This window comes from Python bivittatus, unplaced genomic scaffold (genome assembly GCF_059951505.1).
Source record: "Python bivittatus isolate LINGU-HERP-01145 unplaced genomic scaffold, Pbiv_v1 ctg000050_np1212, whole genome shotgun sequence".
Taxonomy (NCBI): Eukaryota; Metazoa; Chordata; class Lepidosauria; order Squamata; family Pythonidae; genus Python; species Python bivittatus.
This window is the reverse complement of record NW_028277033.1, coordinates 6999326-7017111: the sequence shown is the minus strand read 5'-3', so window position 1 is coordinate 7017111 and position 17786 is coordinate 6999326. Positions and strand designations below refer to the sequence as shown.

Below are 17786 nucleotides of genomic sequence, written 5' to 3'. Positions count from 1 at the left end.
CGAGAGATAATTCCAACCCAAGACTCTGCACACTTGCAGTAATCAATTATCAGATCATCCCCAAACATTTCGTCTACCATCTGTTGTTAGCAATCTTAGCAGTGGAAAAAGCAGTCACAAAGGAATGTGAAAGAAAAGAAAATGTAAAACTATTTCAAATTCTGCCCATTTTCTAAGGAACATGACTTTTTTTTTTTTTGGAATGAAGAGATCAGTCAAGCAGTCCCTCCACCCCACCATTGCCATGTTGTCATTATTTTGAGTGTTTGTCATAATGTGACTATTATCAAATACTGGCCGTCGTGGCCTATTACCTATCTAATATTCAAAAGTAGATTTACCACTACATATAAGCTCCCAAATGCTGCATAATGTGGAAAAGGTTTTATGTGTTATAGTTCTGATGCTGACAAATTCATAGGCTTGTCCAATGCTTCTCCAATTAAAGATCCTTTGTTGAGAAAATTCCCATCTGTGAAAACTCTTCTGCATGCATACACTTTTCTTTGTCCTTCTCAGGGGAACAGAACAATCTCTTTGAGTTATGTTTGATAAAAAATAAATGTGGAGCCCATAATACTAAGCCTTGAGTTATGATTTTCACTGGCTTGTGTGCTTAATGATCTGAGGGTGTTTATTTAATTACTAGACTAAGCTTTATGCATCTTGATTATTTAAAAATAAAGTAAAATTACATTTAAAAAGTGAATTAATATGGACATATTGATTAATGTCTTTGGAGGGCTTACCTCTGCCAATGCCTTTATTGATTTCTATCTTTTCATTAGTTAGAAGGAATTGAACAAAATAGATGGACCATTGCAACGTACTCTACATGGGGCTATCCTTCAAAAGCATTCAGAAGCTGCAGCTGGTGCAGAATGTGGTGGCACGGGCAGCTATGGGCACCTCTAGGACTGTGCATGTAACACCTCTGCTGCATGAGCTGCATTGGGTGCTGGTCTGCTTCCAGGTCCAGTTCAAGGTGTTCGTTATGACCTTTAAAGCCCTTCATGGCATGGGCCCAGGCTACCTGAAGAACCGTCTCATCCCCGTTACATTGACCCATCCCACCCGGTCTGGCAGGAAAGCCATATTGCAGACCCCATCAGCTAAAGAATTTCAACTGGTGGGGTCTAGGAGGAGAGCCTTTTCTGCTGTCACCCCTGCTCTGTGGAACATCTTGCCCCCGAGGTGAGATTGGCCCCACTCTTCTGGCTGGAAGAGCATTAAGACCTGGCTCTGCCAACTGGCCTGGGGATCCAATGGGGGTGGTTGGTGGCTTGAGGACGCTCTCTCCATCTTTTAGCTTTGTATATTTTTGTAAAGATGTTTATCTTTTTTTATCACTTTTTACTTGTAAGCCGTCTAAGAGTCACTTATACAGTGAGATGGGTGGCATATGAATTTGATTAAATAAATAAATAAATAAATAGATATTTATGTTATTTACCAAACAGTTGTGTGTAAAACATTGACTTAACTAGGTCAAAAGAGACGTATTGCTCATGGTTAAAACTTGCTGGCTTAACCTATCCCTCTTCTAGGCCTGTGCAATGCTTTTGATCTGATCAGAAGGACACAATTCAGAATACATGAAAGTGGAAATGCAGCCCTTGTTTGCAACTCATGAAAGCAACAGTGTCTTGAGGCTGCTTTAATGAGTCACTGGCAGGAGCTGTGACCATGCTTGTGTCCTTTATGAAACACTAATTGAATTTGCAGCATTGCACAACCCTACAAGGCCGTATGGCAAGATCCCCATTTGGAGGATTACATCATGAAACATTCTCTCTTGAAAAGCGAGTCCTACTCACAGGTAAGTGACATATCAGTAGCAAACTGACTTCAACCTTTTTCTTTTAACAGCTAGGTTGTAAGAGAAGGAGGAGGAGGAGGAGGAGGAGGAGGAGGCGGAGATAGAGGAACAGGAGCATTTAATCAGGTGAGCCCCCATGAAAACAAAAAATAGTATAACTCCACTATTAGGTTTATCAACTCTATGGAAGTAAGGTCCTAGTTTCTCCTTGATTGGCTACAATGAAACATGAGAGATTCTGAGAATATGATTATTACAATCAGATTTATTTCTAAATCACATATATTTTTAATAAATTAATATAGTCTACTGTGTTGGTCTCTCCAATCTCCTGATTCTGAATTTATTTTCGGTTTTTGCATTCTTCCAACCTAATGACGTATTGAATATTTTATTACAGAAGCTTAACTTTCCACAATAGTCAGCATTATCGCCTTCTCAGTGCGTGCCTTGGCAGTTTGAATTGAAAAGTGATGTGATGCAGAATCCTGTCTTCAGCTTATCATGAAAGCTTGACCTAGATGAATTATTATGTGATACTAAATGATAATCATAAGCTTGATAATGATGATCAGTGATTTACCATAATCATCCTTGAAATCATTTTGTAAAATTTAGTTTTAAAAAAGGTAGAAAACTTCCTGAATTTAACCACCTAGTACAAAACACTTAGTACAGATTTGCTAAAACATCTGCTAAAATTTAATCAAATTAAGAATGGCATTTGTCTCCACAGAATTTAATGACTTGTCTGCATCTCTGATGGCAAACAATTAAAGCAACTTCCCGTGACACATATATTTCCTTAGCATAACCCTGGGGAGAAAATAAAAGCAGTCATGCTTTCTCAGAACTTCCAGAAGTACAAATTAAAATTCTTAAATAAGATTTGCAAATTTACTTAACCCTCTGATGTGCTTCATGAACTTACTGCCATTGCAAACTATTTAGTCGCTATCTGAGTAAAGAATATTTACTCTTATTTACTCTTAAAACTTATTTATTCCAGTGATGAATGCAGTGTGCCTATGAAGAGGACAATTAAATGAGTGGAATGTTTTATCTTATACAAATAGGAGAGAAATATCACAATACCAAGGCAATCAAGGAGGTACGATTGAAAGTCAAGGGTTACCCATCAAGAAACTGGTGAGTGGAAAATGAACATTGTGTGATAGTTTTGCTTTTTTTTTTCCTAGACTGATGTTAATATTGCAGGATCCTGGGACGACATAAATATTTTGATTCAGGTTGTATGCCAAGGCCCACTAAATATAAAACTCAATTCTCCATTTTCTTCAGTAGTCTGTAGAGGGATGGGGCAAAACTCCATTGAGAAAGTCAGTCAGCTGGTCTTCAAAATCTTCCAATTGTTTTTAAAGCAATGTTGCCCAAGCAGAGACTCCAGATTTGCCTTTTACTTGTTTTCTGGGGGATACAGCATCTTTAGCTTTTTATTTAGCATCTTTACATACCATTAAGCATAATGAAATCTTTTGGATGAATTTGACTGACAGGCATGCCAAGTTCAAAAGCTTCAACACATTGTGGAGATAATTCACCACTTGCTACTTCTCTCTACTCATGTCCCAACCATCTTCCACACATGATAGTACAGCCCATTCTCACCTACTGGTAAAAGCTGTGCAAAGCTACCCTTGTAAGGTAAAATTACACTTCCATGAGCTCTGCTGCCCACTGGCCACAGAATGGACAGTTCTCAGCTGAACATCATAAAACCCCACAATTAGAAGTTTATTCTTGTCCCTCTATGTTTTTGGGTGTTCCGTGATTGGATTGATCAAGTCCATTGCAAAAAATGTAGTGGAACCAGAAGATTTGAGAAACTCTATTTGTCTAGAAGGTTCTTCTTTGAGGTACAGATCTACTTAGACCAATCTCTTGTTATAGAATTTTTTAAATTGATCTTTACGTGAGAGAAGCCATCATAAGAAATTGGGCTTTTTAAAGATGTGGCTGCCATTGTGAACATTCTCCCCAATGAAATTTCCCCAGGTTGCTCCTTCTTTCAACTTCTTCTTCTTCTTCTTCTTCTTCTTCTTCTTCTTCTTGTTCTTCTTCTTCTTCTTCTTCTTCTTCTTCTTCTTCTTCTTCTTCTTCTTCTTCTTCTTATTATTATTATTATTATTATTATTATTATTATTATTATTTGGAAACCCAAGTTTCCTTTGAATAAATCATCTGCTCTTTTTATGATATTTTAACACTGCTGCCTTTTGATAGTTAAACTTCTGTTGTTTGCTTGTATTTATATTTATGTCTGTTGCTGGTGGCAGCACTTAGCTAACCTCAGCTGATCTCAAAACGCTAAGAATATGTAATTTTGTGGATATACATTATGCTCTTTCTATTGCATGTTGTTGGTTGGTTTGTTTTAAATATACAATTAGAGTGCAGTCAATCGATGTTTACTATGGCTTATGACCTGCCATACCCAAAGAAGCAAAATAAAAGAAAGACATATGAGATTTAGCAATGCAAGCAGCATGTATTTACATATAAGGAAATACAAGGCATCAGGAAAAGGAAAGAAAGAAAAAAGATTAAAATAGCCATTATGTACAATATATTATCTAAAATATATGCATCCCAACTTCCCCTGTTTTTTCCCTTACTGCTAGTTAGCTCCATTCTTGCTGACTTGGATTTCCCTTACAAACGCTTTGCTTCTGTGTGCTGCAGGGTGCCAAATAAAACCTAGCAACGTTCTTTGAGATGGATTTGAGAGCTGCAGAATCAGTGGACCTGCCTGGATAATTCTTTAAAATGAGTGAAAGTCACAACTATCATGATAAAAAAAGACACTAGAAAGATAAACGCTCTATGGTCTCTATAGGAGCTTTTCACAATGATCCTCCAATCCGGAGGGGACTAGTAAGTCATTGCATTCCTGCCCTGTTCGCATCGTTGTTTGAATAAATGGTCAGGATGCAGATGGATAGGGCAAGGCTGGTGGATTTTATCAGAGAAGCCTGTGGGTGTTACAGATCCCACAGCATCTGATTTTACAAGGTAATCCATTCAGGTATGCTAGGGTCAAACAATTGTTTTGGCTGAATGTTTGTTGAAATATTGCATGCAGCGCAATGCCTACCCAAGTATTCATTTTCCTAAACTCCTCTGCTACCTGGGATTATTTATTTGAAGCTAGGCTTGATTGTAATCACTAGTTGCTGTGCGCCACTTTTTGATATCTTCTCTGAAAATTGCTACTTACATTCGCTGCAGCTAATGAGTTTTTTGAAAAATTGCTGACAAGCAAAAGAACAATTTTTGAAACTGGCAGGCGCCATCTATGACCAAAAGTCCTTTCAACCTAGAAGCTTCCATAAATGAGAATAAACGAGGTAACTTAAAATGCACTGGTTTCATCCCAAAGCAGCATTGCTTACTAGATTGGTATGGAATATGTGGAGGATGGTACTAGCTAAGCTGTGTGGCCCTTCAGAGTTTACTGACAATTTTTCAGGCATTATACTGTATATTCCAATAACTTTGTTCAGTAGGATGTCTGAAGCAGCCTGGTTTAGGGTTTTTTGCACAGATCATACCAAGCCACAGAGTACAAAGTCTTATTTATGGTAAACCATTGTCCTGTGTCAGCTTCCATTTTCCTTACTGCTTGTTGGATCAAAAGCAAGAGAAGAAACCAGGCTGCATTGCACAGGAATAATATTGCTAGAAGGACATCTCCATCTCCAAAATTGTATTAAAATCAATATATTTCCCAGTTACATGGCTATTAATTTCCAAAAAGATGGAATGACCCATATTTATGACTCCAATGAATTCTTTTCACCCAGTGATTCCTGTAGTTTCTTCCTCCCTTTAAAATAGATTTATAATCATTAGTTTGATCTGAATAATGGATTCACTATGATGGATTGCATCAATGACAGGCAAGGAATTCATTTATCATCATGCAATAAATCTAAATGTCATCTATCTCTAGATTTGTAATTACATTTCACTGAGAATGTGGCAATTCCAGCCTCTGGAGTTTCTGTTTCTTTTTTTTTTTAATTATTATTATTATTTTTAATGCATTGTGATTTTTCTTGTTGTTTTGTTTGGGAGATAATTAAGGAATGGCTGGTGTTCCTTAAGTACATCACTCTGGAAAAAAGTATGAAGAACATGAAAAAGAAAAACTGGGAAAGCAAAATATATATATTTTTTTAAAATGTAACTTTTAGAGGAGGACCAATGAATAGGAAAGAGAAAGCCATTGTATCAATTGTTCATACAATACCCTACCATAAGATGGGAGAATTTTGGAAACTCTAAAAAGCATGGCTATGTGAAAACCATACATCCCAAACAAGCATCTTTCTCTTTCAGAGGCCGAATTCAAAGAAGGAGAATCAGCTCCAAAGACGAGTTCTGAGGTTTTCCACATAGCTGACAATAACAATATTTGATTTTCCTTCCTCATACTAAACACAGATGCGAATCAATGTCTGCTTGTCTTGCGTGAGTGAGGTTTATGGGATAAAAGATACAATACAGAAAAGCTATTTGTGCTTTTTCCATCTTTACCCACGGACTATTCTACTCTCGTGCCTAGCGTCCATCCCTCCCAAAAAAACCTTTAAAAAACAGTGACAAATAACCTTTTCATATAACAATCTACAATCCTTTTAGCACAGCCAAGACAGGTTTTCCAGTTTAGGAAGTTAGTTTTGCTCTCTCCTATGGATCATTCACTGGAAGCCTACTTTTAATATTTAATATGCATAACAAAGAGAGTATCTCCAATTTGTTGAAACTAATATATCCCAAAAGAATGTGTATCTTGTTGCTGTTCATTTTTCAATTTCATGAGCTGTGACTACTTCTTATATTATTTTTGAAAGTAGCTCTACAATTGTATTGCTTTTATAACCTCGTGTATGCTTTATCTTGACAAGTGCATAGAATATACTGTAGATAAGTAAAACATACTAGCCATGAAACAAAACATTTGGAAAAGCATTTTTATTTCATTTATCCATGTCAGCAATTATCACCGTTACAAGAATTCCAATTATCTATTTGCAAATGTTGCCCTGTGAATTTGATACTGCTGCCTAACAGGCCAATAGAAGAGAAAGGACCAGGCTGTGGAAACTAAAGGTGGGCCAGAAGATCTTAGAAAAGGGGGCATTAAGGTCTTCATAGAGCAAGAGGCCAATTAGAGCATGGACATGTCATGGCGCAGAGTCTGGAAGAAGGTCATGGAAGAAGGTCCAATGCTAATCGCCTTCACTGTGAATCCCATCAGTTTGCAATGGCCCCATCACCTGGTCACAACCACAGGTAAGAGATTGGCCATTTCATATTGATGTCAAACTGTAGTCCCCTCCAGCTATAGGAAATGTCAAACTCTCATGATTGAGGGTAATGTAGAAGAACATATAAAAGCAGTGCTGGATCACCTCAAGGTCCATTTATTCCAATATTCCCTTCCCACAGTGATCAAATAGATTTATGTGAGAATTCCACATTGATTGATTAGGAGCCACCAAGTTGTTGTCAACTCTTAGTGACCACATAGATTTTCTCCATGATGATCTGTCCCTAAACTGGTTCTTCAGATTTTCCAACATTGCACCCATTGCCATTGTAACTAAGTCCATCCACCTTGTTGCTAGTTGTCCTCTTCTTCTCTTTCCTTACACTCTTCCCAGCATTAGAAGAATTCCACAAATGGGATAGAAATTCAAAGCCATGTTCCTGCTCCTGACAAATGGTCCTGAGAACCATACTACTTCCAATAATAAAGCCATCAGGACTTGTATCCATTGATAAATCTTCTGCCTGAAATTATGCTGAAATTTCCCTTGGAAACAGGACCCAATACAGGTATGTGGCATTTGGTAATGTTTCTGTTTGTAGATAATGATCTTGAGATGGTCAAAACCAAGTCCAAAACATTCATTCCTCTATGCATTCTTTGTATGTCTCTCTCTGCCAATTAATTACATGTTTATCTCACCTTTCTGTTTCTATGCTTGGGAGTTGCTAACACGTCTACCTCCTGCCTTAAATTCCATTATGGCAAATTCACTGCTCCACATTAGAACCCCACCTTCTCTGTTCTTCTTCTGATGCTGAACAGATTATATCAGACTTAGCTGGTAAGATGGAAAATAGATCCTTACACTCATTTTTTTTTTTTTTAAGTTTCTCCAAATTGAAATGCTCTGGAATGGCCAACTGTGCGACAAAGAGGAAAGAGAGGACCGGTGAGGGTGCTGAAGGGGGGGGGGGAGGAAAAGAAGAGGGGGCATTAAAAAAATGCTTTGCTCTGGCTCCTGTTACTGGTAGCATATCCTAGCAGATCACCACTATGGAATATCAAGAGAAAAAAAAGTGAGCTGCCTTATTTTATAGCATGCCCACAATCATAATCCTGTAGTCAATAATCTATTAGGAAGCAGAGATTAGAACTGGGGATAAAAGTAAAAGAGCAGGGCAGCTGTGTAAAAGAGAGGGGTGGTTTTTTTTGGTAAGAACTTTGTTCTTAACTTTGTTTGGCAAGCAGCACTTGCTGAAAATCATCTTGCAAGCAATTACTCCAAATATAAGAACACACTCCTATTTAGTGATTCTACTATAAATAATATGATCATTGTTATCAAGGGGAAACCTAATTACATTTATTATGGATTTATGCCTGCAAAATAGCCATATGGGAGAAAAGGGAAAAATATATGGAACATGATTTCCCAAGGTGCTGAATGTGCGGATTCTCAAAACTGTTTTGTTCTACTGCCTGTATGTTTTCCTGAGGACTTTCCCCCCCTCTGCTTGGATAAATCTAAAGAAATATTGCAAAGGTCAGAGGAGGCAGGTGAAACTTGCACTGACTTAAAAATAATGTATAGGATCTCTTCTGTATTTGTTTAATCCTTAAAATGCCTCATACAATAACAACCCCAAAGAACAAAAACGTTTCTAAAACTATTTTGAGAAAACACACTTTACACATGGACAAAACTCCATCCATCATTTTGCATATGCATAAATTATACTGTCACCCCACCCCCAAAACCCACTCCCAAAATTCTCCTCAAAATATAGCCACATATCAAAAATTATGGATGTGGAAAGCCCTTTGCCATGGAGAATGAGATCTGGTCTGGTCTGTAGTGCCAACTGTGGATAAGTGAAATTGTGGGTGATGAAACAACAGAAAACAGCAGAGCCAGTCTGGTCTACTAGTTAAGGCTCCAAGCTAGAAAGTGGGAGACGGTGAGTTCTAGTCCCACCTTTGGCATGAAAGCTCACTGTGACTTTGGGCCAGTCCCTCTCTCTCAGCCCAACTCACCTCACAAGGTTGGTGTTGGGGGGGGGAATAGAAGGAGGAAGGAATACTGGGTATGTTTGCCCCCTTGAGTTATTTATAAAAAATAAGAAAAGCAGGTTAAAAAATCTAAAAATGAAAATGCAGAAAAACCATCTGCATTCATTTTTGTGCAACAGAGGAACAAATGCCGCCCTGTGCTTTCATCCTGCTTGAATGCCATTGGGATGAAATTAACTGACAACTTATTTTACATTCCTAGTGCTAAGTTTATATTGACTAGTTAGTTAATTCTTCATTCATCATTACGTATGAATAGTATCCATATATATGAGCATACCGGGCAATGTAACGGTGCCAAAAAGATCTTAATCTCATTGTTGGCATAGTTCTGTTTCACTTCTGTGCATTATCCTTCCTCCACCACTCCTCTGAGCCCCATCATCTCCCCCCCCAAAAAAATACTATCTTAAGTCATGGCAGAAACAAGAACATTCATTGGTCCAATTCTCAGGAGAGCGTCTTTTCATGATAGAGACCGGGCTACTTTTCTCAGCACCTCTGGCCTCAAATATCCTAGGGAGCTCTTATCAAAGATGATGGAAGGAGGGATAGAACATCTGATTCACAAATCAGTGATAATGCCTCCATTCCTATGCGTGCTCATGTAAAGGGAATCCGGTGAAATTATTTTTCTGATAAGCACACAGAAGTGCAGCCTTAAAAACAGGCAGGAGATCTTATGACAGAACAGGACAATCTTTTTGTACAGCTTTCAGCCTCTCGTCTCTGGTTTTCATTGCACATTATTTGGACGGCAGTACAAAGTGGCACGCCTAGGCTTCTCGGTGTTTTGGCTGAGATCAAGTTTAGTGTGCAGTACTTACAAGCTTTCAGGTGGTTCTGCTCTCTGAGCTTTCCTCATTTCTTTGCACAACATTTCCACATCTTTAAGCACCTCAGGCCTACCAGGCAAATAATTAATTCTAATTTGTATGATTTTTGTGATTTATTCTGATGTCAGCTTGTCCTAGGGCAGAATCAATAGCATTCAAAGAAACTTGCTGCTTCATCAGAAGGACAAAACTGGGATGGGGAGGCAGTGTTGACAATGCAAACGGCCTGTTTTGGGTGTCTCTGCAATGTTGTGATGCACATAGAAAAGGGAGGGACTTGCATCCCGATGCTGCAACACAGCTTTGTCAGCCTGACCCCTTGTTCCCCTCTCCCCTCCAGACAACCTCCATTCTAGAGTGAACTTATCAACATCAGTGGAAAAAGAAGGTGTTTCTTCTATAAAAATGTACAGTTCTGTGTAGAATTCAACACATAGGTTGCCCTTTTGTCAGGAAGGATGATTTGGCATCTCTGATGATTTGGCATCTCTGAGCCTGGCTTTGTTCTTAGATGCCATCATTGCCTTATAAGAAGCTTTGCACTGAGTTGTATAGAAGGCAAAGTCTCTTCTGAGTTGACCTCTTGACTTTTTAAAGGTGCCCATGTTGTTTCCTGAAGAGAAGGGAAGAGTTTGCCAGGGCCTTCTTGCAGGATTTTTAAAAAATTAATTCCCAGTCTAGGCCACAGCCCTTGGTTGAGGGGGAAGAGGAAGACCAAGAAAGTCATGGCTGGAGGCAGCTGATAAGATCTTCCCTCTCTCCACACAAAAAGGTGAGAAGTTTAAAGAACAAAAGGCAATGTATGAAGCAGGGCATGGATGTGAGAGAAGGAAGGACTGATGAATAGAGTTGGTGTAAAACAGATTTAGCTGTTTCTTCCCCCCTCCTCCCCTCTTTTTTTCCTCTTTAACTTTTTGTTTCTTTACTGCCCCTTGCTTACCCCAGAAGGGAATAGCCTAACGGGTACATAAATACATATGCCCATCTTTTACACTCTCACCCCAGTTCCTCTCATTAAGGTTTGGATTCTAGATTCTTCTTTATCCAGTGGTGCTTCATCAAGTCATCAGTTCTTACTTCCTTTTCTTTTCCCCTTCAACTTAAACCTCTTTTGTAATCAGATATTTCGTTATCATGTTCTGTCTTGGCCTCTTCCCATGCAGTCATCGTGAATATTGATTCTGTTCTGGTATCAACAATTCCCCATGAAATATTCACACCCTGGCATGAGCTAACTCAGCAGCGGAGAGAACCCTTTATGCAGCCCTAGGCAATTAAGCCAAGGGAATCGGCAGGGTTGTGAGTGTAAGGAGCAGACTTTTACAGGCAACAGAAATCACCGACTTTCATCTCTCAGGGGTTTTCTTACCCATTCAGAAGGAATACTGTCTGGTTGCACAGCAACCATCTTGGCAATGTGTATACGCCTCACTCTATGGAAGTGCAACCATTGATGGACATACATCAACTTCAGGGGGAAACATGCTCAGACGTATTGGTTCTGTTCTGCTACTGGCAAAGTTTGTACAGAGCATAGGCAGATGATCTGTTAGACTGTAGCATCCACCAGGACATCACAAAATACTGATATTCTTGGCATGGCTGTAAGAGTTTCCAAATCCTCATTTATCTTCCAACCCCTCACTCCTTACAAAATCCTGCTGGTGCATTTTGAAATTGTAACTAACATTGAGAGCCTTAAAACATTATGGCTAAGCTTTCTCCTGCATACAAAGAGAAAACAAATATGACTGGTCTACTTTCTCACTTCCCAACAATGGCTAATCAAAAGAATCTCTTTCTCTCTCTCTCTGTTTGCTGTATTCTATTGTATTGCTTTCTCTTCAATAGATTAATATTTATTCCTCTTTTATGGGGAATAGAAAAGAAAATGCTCTTTACAGAAAGCAAGGATGTGAAGGAGAACTATTCAACTTAGGTCACTCCTCAACAACTAGATTTTGGAATTTAAGGATTTTTTTTTTTTTGGTAAAAGTATGGATCAGTTCTTTGACAAGTCTGTGCAATTTTCTTGGCAACATTTTTCAAAAGTGCTTAGCCAGTTCCTTCTTCCTAGGACTCAGAGACAGCGATTGGCCCAGCTGGCTTTAGGCTACACTAGAATTCAATCTCCTGGTTTGTAGCGTAGTACCTTTAACCACCTCTTAGAAGCTCTTAGAGTCCCATTAGGCTGTGTAATATTTGGTATAAGGCTAATATGAGCTCCTGAGTTTCTCTATTGTACTTCATCTTGTCAGTAAAGAAGCTAAGGATGATTTCAACATTGCCAGACAGAAAATCTCCACCTGGTGACCTAAGTTACCTTCACTGGTTTTCCACCTGGTGACCTAAGTTATCTTCACTGGTTTTCTCATAGAATCTGATGTCAATACAAGGAACTAGCATTGACCTTTAATCTTCAAATATAAACATATCATCAGCCCATCTAATTATATCAGAATACAGTATGCCTTCTGCTATACCATAAGATCTTCTCATAAGACTCCCCTCCAAGTTCATTTCAGGTGAAAAGTTAACATCAAACTGAAGCAGATTCTCATCAACATTAATCTGTTGAATGTGCTCAACTGGAGAGGTGTCAAGGAAATTCCCAGTTGGCTTTCAGAATGAAAACAAGTCTTTCGATTTTATCAGTCTTCAATAATTTTAACGTAACTTGTACTTGATATATTTTTGTAATGCTGTTAATGTAAGACAGATGTAATTTAAAACGCCAATGCTCTATATTGTATCAGCATGGAAGAGAGAGAAGCAGAGCTGCCTTGTGGTTTTATGAGATGAAAGGTAGACTATGAAGAGGCATATATGACCTGGAATGCCAGGATTTCTATGTTTAAAAGTGTTATTTTCTGAGGGTATTGTGGTGTTAGATGAATTTTGCTCAGCTCCATGTCAATTAACTAGGCTGTAAGTCTTGTATCTCCAGGCATTTAACATCTAGAGCAAATTATTATAAAATAAAATACATGAACCTTGCTCACGGTAAATTTATTATATCATTATTACAATTTTGAAAGTGTGCCTAAAACTCAGTTCTTAAATTTCTGTCACATTCTAGCTAGACTTTGAAATAGAGTCTGCTCTTTAAACGAACAGAAGAATGCTTCTTGGTTCTCCCCATTTTTTGTATCTTTTCCAAGATGTAAAATAAACTGTCTGGGTTTGTATGTACCAGCTTCCCCCATGAAACTAGGTCACCATAGTCTCCACTACTTCATTCTGGGTAGCCTCTTCTGCAGTGGAGGCCTACAAGAGAAAATAAAGCACCGAACTTAATGGCAAGAGGTAGATTGCATCTGAATGTATTTCTTGCAGTACAAAGCTCTTTTCTTCCTTCTCTCCAGTTGCAATGAAGTTTCGTGTTATTTTAGTTATTTATTTATTTGCATCTTGGACTTTTACGGAACTTGGATTCTAATGGCTGGTGAAAAGGGAAGAAGGAAGAGATGGAATGGAAAGTGATGAGAAAAGGAGCAAGTGATGGAAGATCACTAGATCACTAGTATGTGGTGGGAGATCAATAGGGCAGTAGACTAGGGCTGTAAAGTCAAAGAAGAACCCATCTTGGAGGTGCTTATGAAGACACCAGCAGCCAAGCTCATCTTGAAGAAGGCCTTTGCCCTATAAAAGCAATTGTGATATAAAGCCTGCTCTTATCCATATTTGCTGACTTGGCAGTATGACAAAAGACACTGCTATTACACACCAAGTCCCGCTATTAACTAGATAGCAGTAGCCTATTCCTGGTTTTCCTTTCCTTTCCTTTCCTTTTTTTTTTTTTTTAAATACAGCTTTTAGATAAAGGTAGAGAACATCCAGCCACCTTCCTCTGCATTCACTCAATGGGACAGTTTCATAAATATTTATTTTGAAATGTGCAAATATTTATGGCCACATTCATAGGATGGGGGCTGGGCACTTGATTTCATTCTCTCCATCTCAGCATACCAAGAAAAAGCACTGGAAAGGTACACCTGAAAGGTTTCAAGAGTGTGCAAGCTTGGCAGTTGTGTGATGTCCAAAGCAATACGCAGTAGGACAAACAATGCAATCGGGAGGGACAGGATATATTTATTTGTTCCAGGCTTGTATGCAGATGACATAGTACTCCTATCACAAACACACATTGGACTCAGATGAGCCATGAGTGCTCTGGCCAGTTATTGCTCTGAAGAAGCTTTCGAAATCAATTATAGCAAGACTGAAATTTTGGTCTTTGCAAAGAGACCTAAACTGAACATTTGGAGGATAAACGGCCAGAATATTGAACAAGTTAAATCCTTTAAATATTTGGGCATGGTTTTTCATAGCTCCACTAAATGCAGTGTGCACCAAAGCTACGTTACAGAAAACGCTTAAAAAACAGTGGCTGCAATCCAATCCTTTTACTTTACCAGGGGTGGACAGCATATCCCAGCAGCACTGAAGTCATACTCAGCTAAGGCTCACACACAGTTACTCTTCGGTGCCCAGCTAGGACCCTATCCTTAATTTACACCTCTGGAAAGGGTTCAATCCAAATTCTTGAGGCCATATTTCAGGTAGGCCCTTGTATTCCAAATGTAGCACTAAGGAGGGAAGCAGGGTTCTCCAAAGTCAAAATGGGCTCATGGACTTGTATTATAGCACATTGGCTGAAACTACTGTTTTTCCCCACAAGTTTGGGTTCTTTCCTTATCAAGGATCATTATAAATCAGTATGGTTCAGGTCTATCTTACAAAAACTTCAACATCTCGGCTTCTCTAGTGAGGCATTCCTAATGATGGGCTATGAGTGTGCACTCAGTGAATTCAAACAGCATATCAAAGACCTGGAAGTCCAGCAGGACCAGTCCGCTTTGCCTAAGAATGTTTTTTTGAGCAGTCAAGCCTTTTCTTACAAGCCAGCAAGGTACCTAAATTAAAGTCCCATATAAGCTGAGATTGTGCCCCTGTGGACCAGGGGCTATTGAAACTATAGCACATGCCCTGTTATACTGTATTTTTTACAAGGACTCATGAACCCATCTAATAACTCCTCATCTGAAAAAATATCCAGGAAATTCTTATCTTCTTTATGTCCAGTTGTTGCTATCTGATCAGAATGATTTAATTTCCCTGAACGTAGCTAAATTTTGTTATACTGTCTGCAAAATTAGGCAGATTTTGACTGCCCACAGATGACCCTACCAATCTGTATATATATTATCATGTGCTGTCCATTTTATTTAACGTATTTTTAATGTATTTCAATGTATTTTTATGTATTTTTATTTGTAATTCTGGTCCATGATCGTAATAAAGATGATGATGATGATGATGATGATGATGATGATGATGATGATGATGATGATGTTCCAGGTTTAGCTGCTTTTGTCCAAGATCTCAGAGCTTCCTTCATGAGGATCATCCTTCATTTGATCTCTCCAATGGCGACTGTATGAGGCAGATTGGGCTGAAACAGAGAAAGAGAGAGACAAAGAGACTGGCCCATAGTCACCTAATGAATTTTCATGGCTAACGATGGACTTCAACCTTATTGTCCCTAGTCTTAGCCCAACACCTTAACCATCACATCCGACTGATTGAATGACGTTAGCAGCTGAAACCCCAGCCATTTCTCCTACTTCGTCCTTTCCCTCCTTCATATTGCATTTATGGAATTTTCTTTTTTAAAAATTTGTTTAAAGCACTGACGATGTCACCTAGCCGGGTAATGAAACGTTTGCAAGAAAAGAACCAAGCTCAGAGAACCCCAAGAGTTCCACCGTTCAACCCTGAGCTGCACAGATACGCCTCTATTGGTTTTTTTTTTTTTTTAATTCTTTGTTAGGATTCATCCTGAGCTATTTTTAAAGCATTTGCAGAACAGAAAAGTAAAGCACATCTGTAGTACTGACCTGGATACTTTTACAGGAATCATAAGGAGCGACACTTGCCTAACGAACAAAGCACAATTTATTCCATAAACAGAGTGGTGTTTTGTTTTTTGTTTTGGCAACAATATGAAAGTGTATTGTCGAAGGCTTTCACGGCCTGCTTACGATGGCTGGTGTGGGTCTTCCGGGCTGTGTGGCATGGATTTGGACAAACAGAAAATAAACACATTGTTTAAAGTAAAAAATTAAATAAATGATGCCAGGTAAGCAGTGTTAACTTGTGTTATTTTTACATTGAAAAGCCATCCATATTCCTGGCAAATCTAATTATTTATGCTAATGAGCTGCAACTATCAAGTGCTGAATGAAGGATAATTTTAAAATCCAAATTAATTTGTGCTTTGCTTTGTCATATTTTTAATAACCAACTCCATCAAATTCTTTGCAGAATTAATTATGAAATAGAAAAGCCTGTTTAACAAACCCTAGTTTTAATAATAAAAGGCTTGTTAATAATTGCTAAACTCCAAACTATTAAAATTAAAACATGCAGAGCAGGAACTGTTATCTCTTTTAATTTTCCATCTCATTCATTTATTGTTTTAATACTAAAGCAATGCTTTTGGACTTCAGTACTGAAGATTTATTTATTTAAATGAAACTGAAAGCCTTTTTTAAGAATGTGAAGTTGTAGCAAATCCTTAAAGTTTTTCTACTCGGTACATTTCATGCCAGTAGCTCCAGTAGTTTCTTCCTGCACCCTCAGTAAAATTATAACCCTGTCCTCAAAAAATTAAAATAGTTGGAAAGAACCTTCAGTATGGAGGCATGTCTCAACTAAAGCGTGAACTACCCTTTGCATTAAAATGTAAATGCAGCCAAAATCTCAAAAGACATATTTCATTCTTCTCTCACTCTTCATTATGACATTTGGACAAGGTATTATGGGGGGTTTTTTTCCCCTTCTTGTGACCACCAGTCAAAGATGCTAAAGAGGTGGAAAATGGAATTAAAGGTTAGTCAGTTAATTACTATTTGCAAAGGCAGTTTAGATTCAACCAAGAATTAAAAGTATTTGACAAGGAGAGGACCATCTTAACAGACATCCCTGCAGTTAAACATGTTTCTGGACTAGGTTTTTGTCATGTAACTATCTGCTTTGTTCATTAAATTCTGTACAGGTGAGATGCAGAGGTCTCCCACTTAAAACCTACCCTTATTTCTCTTAGGGCTATGTGAATCAGGGAAATTGCAGTCGGATTTTGCAGTTCAGCTGAAATTTACAATTCAGCTTCTATAGTCAAAATCAGTTCAAAGGACTAGACTCCTCATAACTCAATGCATGGAATTGCTTTGGCAAATTAAATTTGAAGTTTCAGCTTGAAGGAGGATTTGAGTAAATTTCCTTTCAGTTGAAGCTTTTCAGATGATGTGTTTTTTTCCATGGTTTTTGCTTTGTTCACCCTCTGAATGAATGAATGTATGTATATGTGTACATATGCATATAGTGTCATACACAGAGACACATAGTGCAGAGACCTATGGATCTCCTAGCACTTCTCAAGCTGTGCAAAAATTTCTTCTTTCAGTTAAAAAAAATTAGCATACAGTAGGTGCACAAGGAGAGAGCCACTTTGATGTAGTGGTTAAGGCATCAGGCTAGAGACTGGGAGACCGTGAGTTCTAGTCCCAACTTGGGCCAGTCACTCTCTCTCAGACCTAGGAAGGAGGCAATGGCAAGCCACTTCTGAAAACTCTTGCCAAGAAAACTACCAAGGGACTTGTCCAGGCAGTCACCAGGAGTCAACATTGACTCAAAGGCGTGCATGCACATACACAAATGTGCACAAGGATTCTTGACTGGAAGTACTAGGAGATCTCTG

General features: G+C 38.5%; 1 long non-coding RNA gene across 4 annotated transcripts; it reads left to right on the top strand.

The window, feature by feature from the left end:
* Nucleotides 1–1888: 1888 nt before the first annotated feature.
* LOC148216923 (uncharacterized) lies at nt 1889–16174 on the top strand. 4 transcript variants are annotated; one of them, XR_015793622.1, is made up of 7 exons: nt 1889–1945; nt 2829–2968; nt 4523–4714; nt 6182–7138; nt 7510–7684; nt 8006–8067; nt 15386–16174. It is a non-coding gene; the product is annotated as an uncharacterized LOC148216923 (long non-coding RNA). The 4 variants fall into 4 exon arrangements; XR_015793621.1 differs by having other exon boundaries at nt 4523–4852; nt 6840–7138; XR_015793620.1 differs by having other exon boundaries at nt 4523–4852.
* The last annotated feature ends 1612 nt before the right edge of the window (nt 16175–17786 follow it).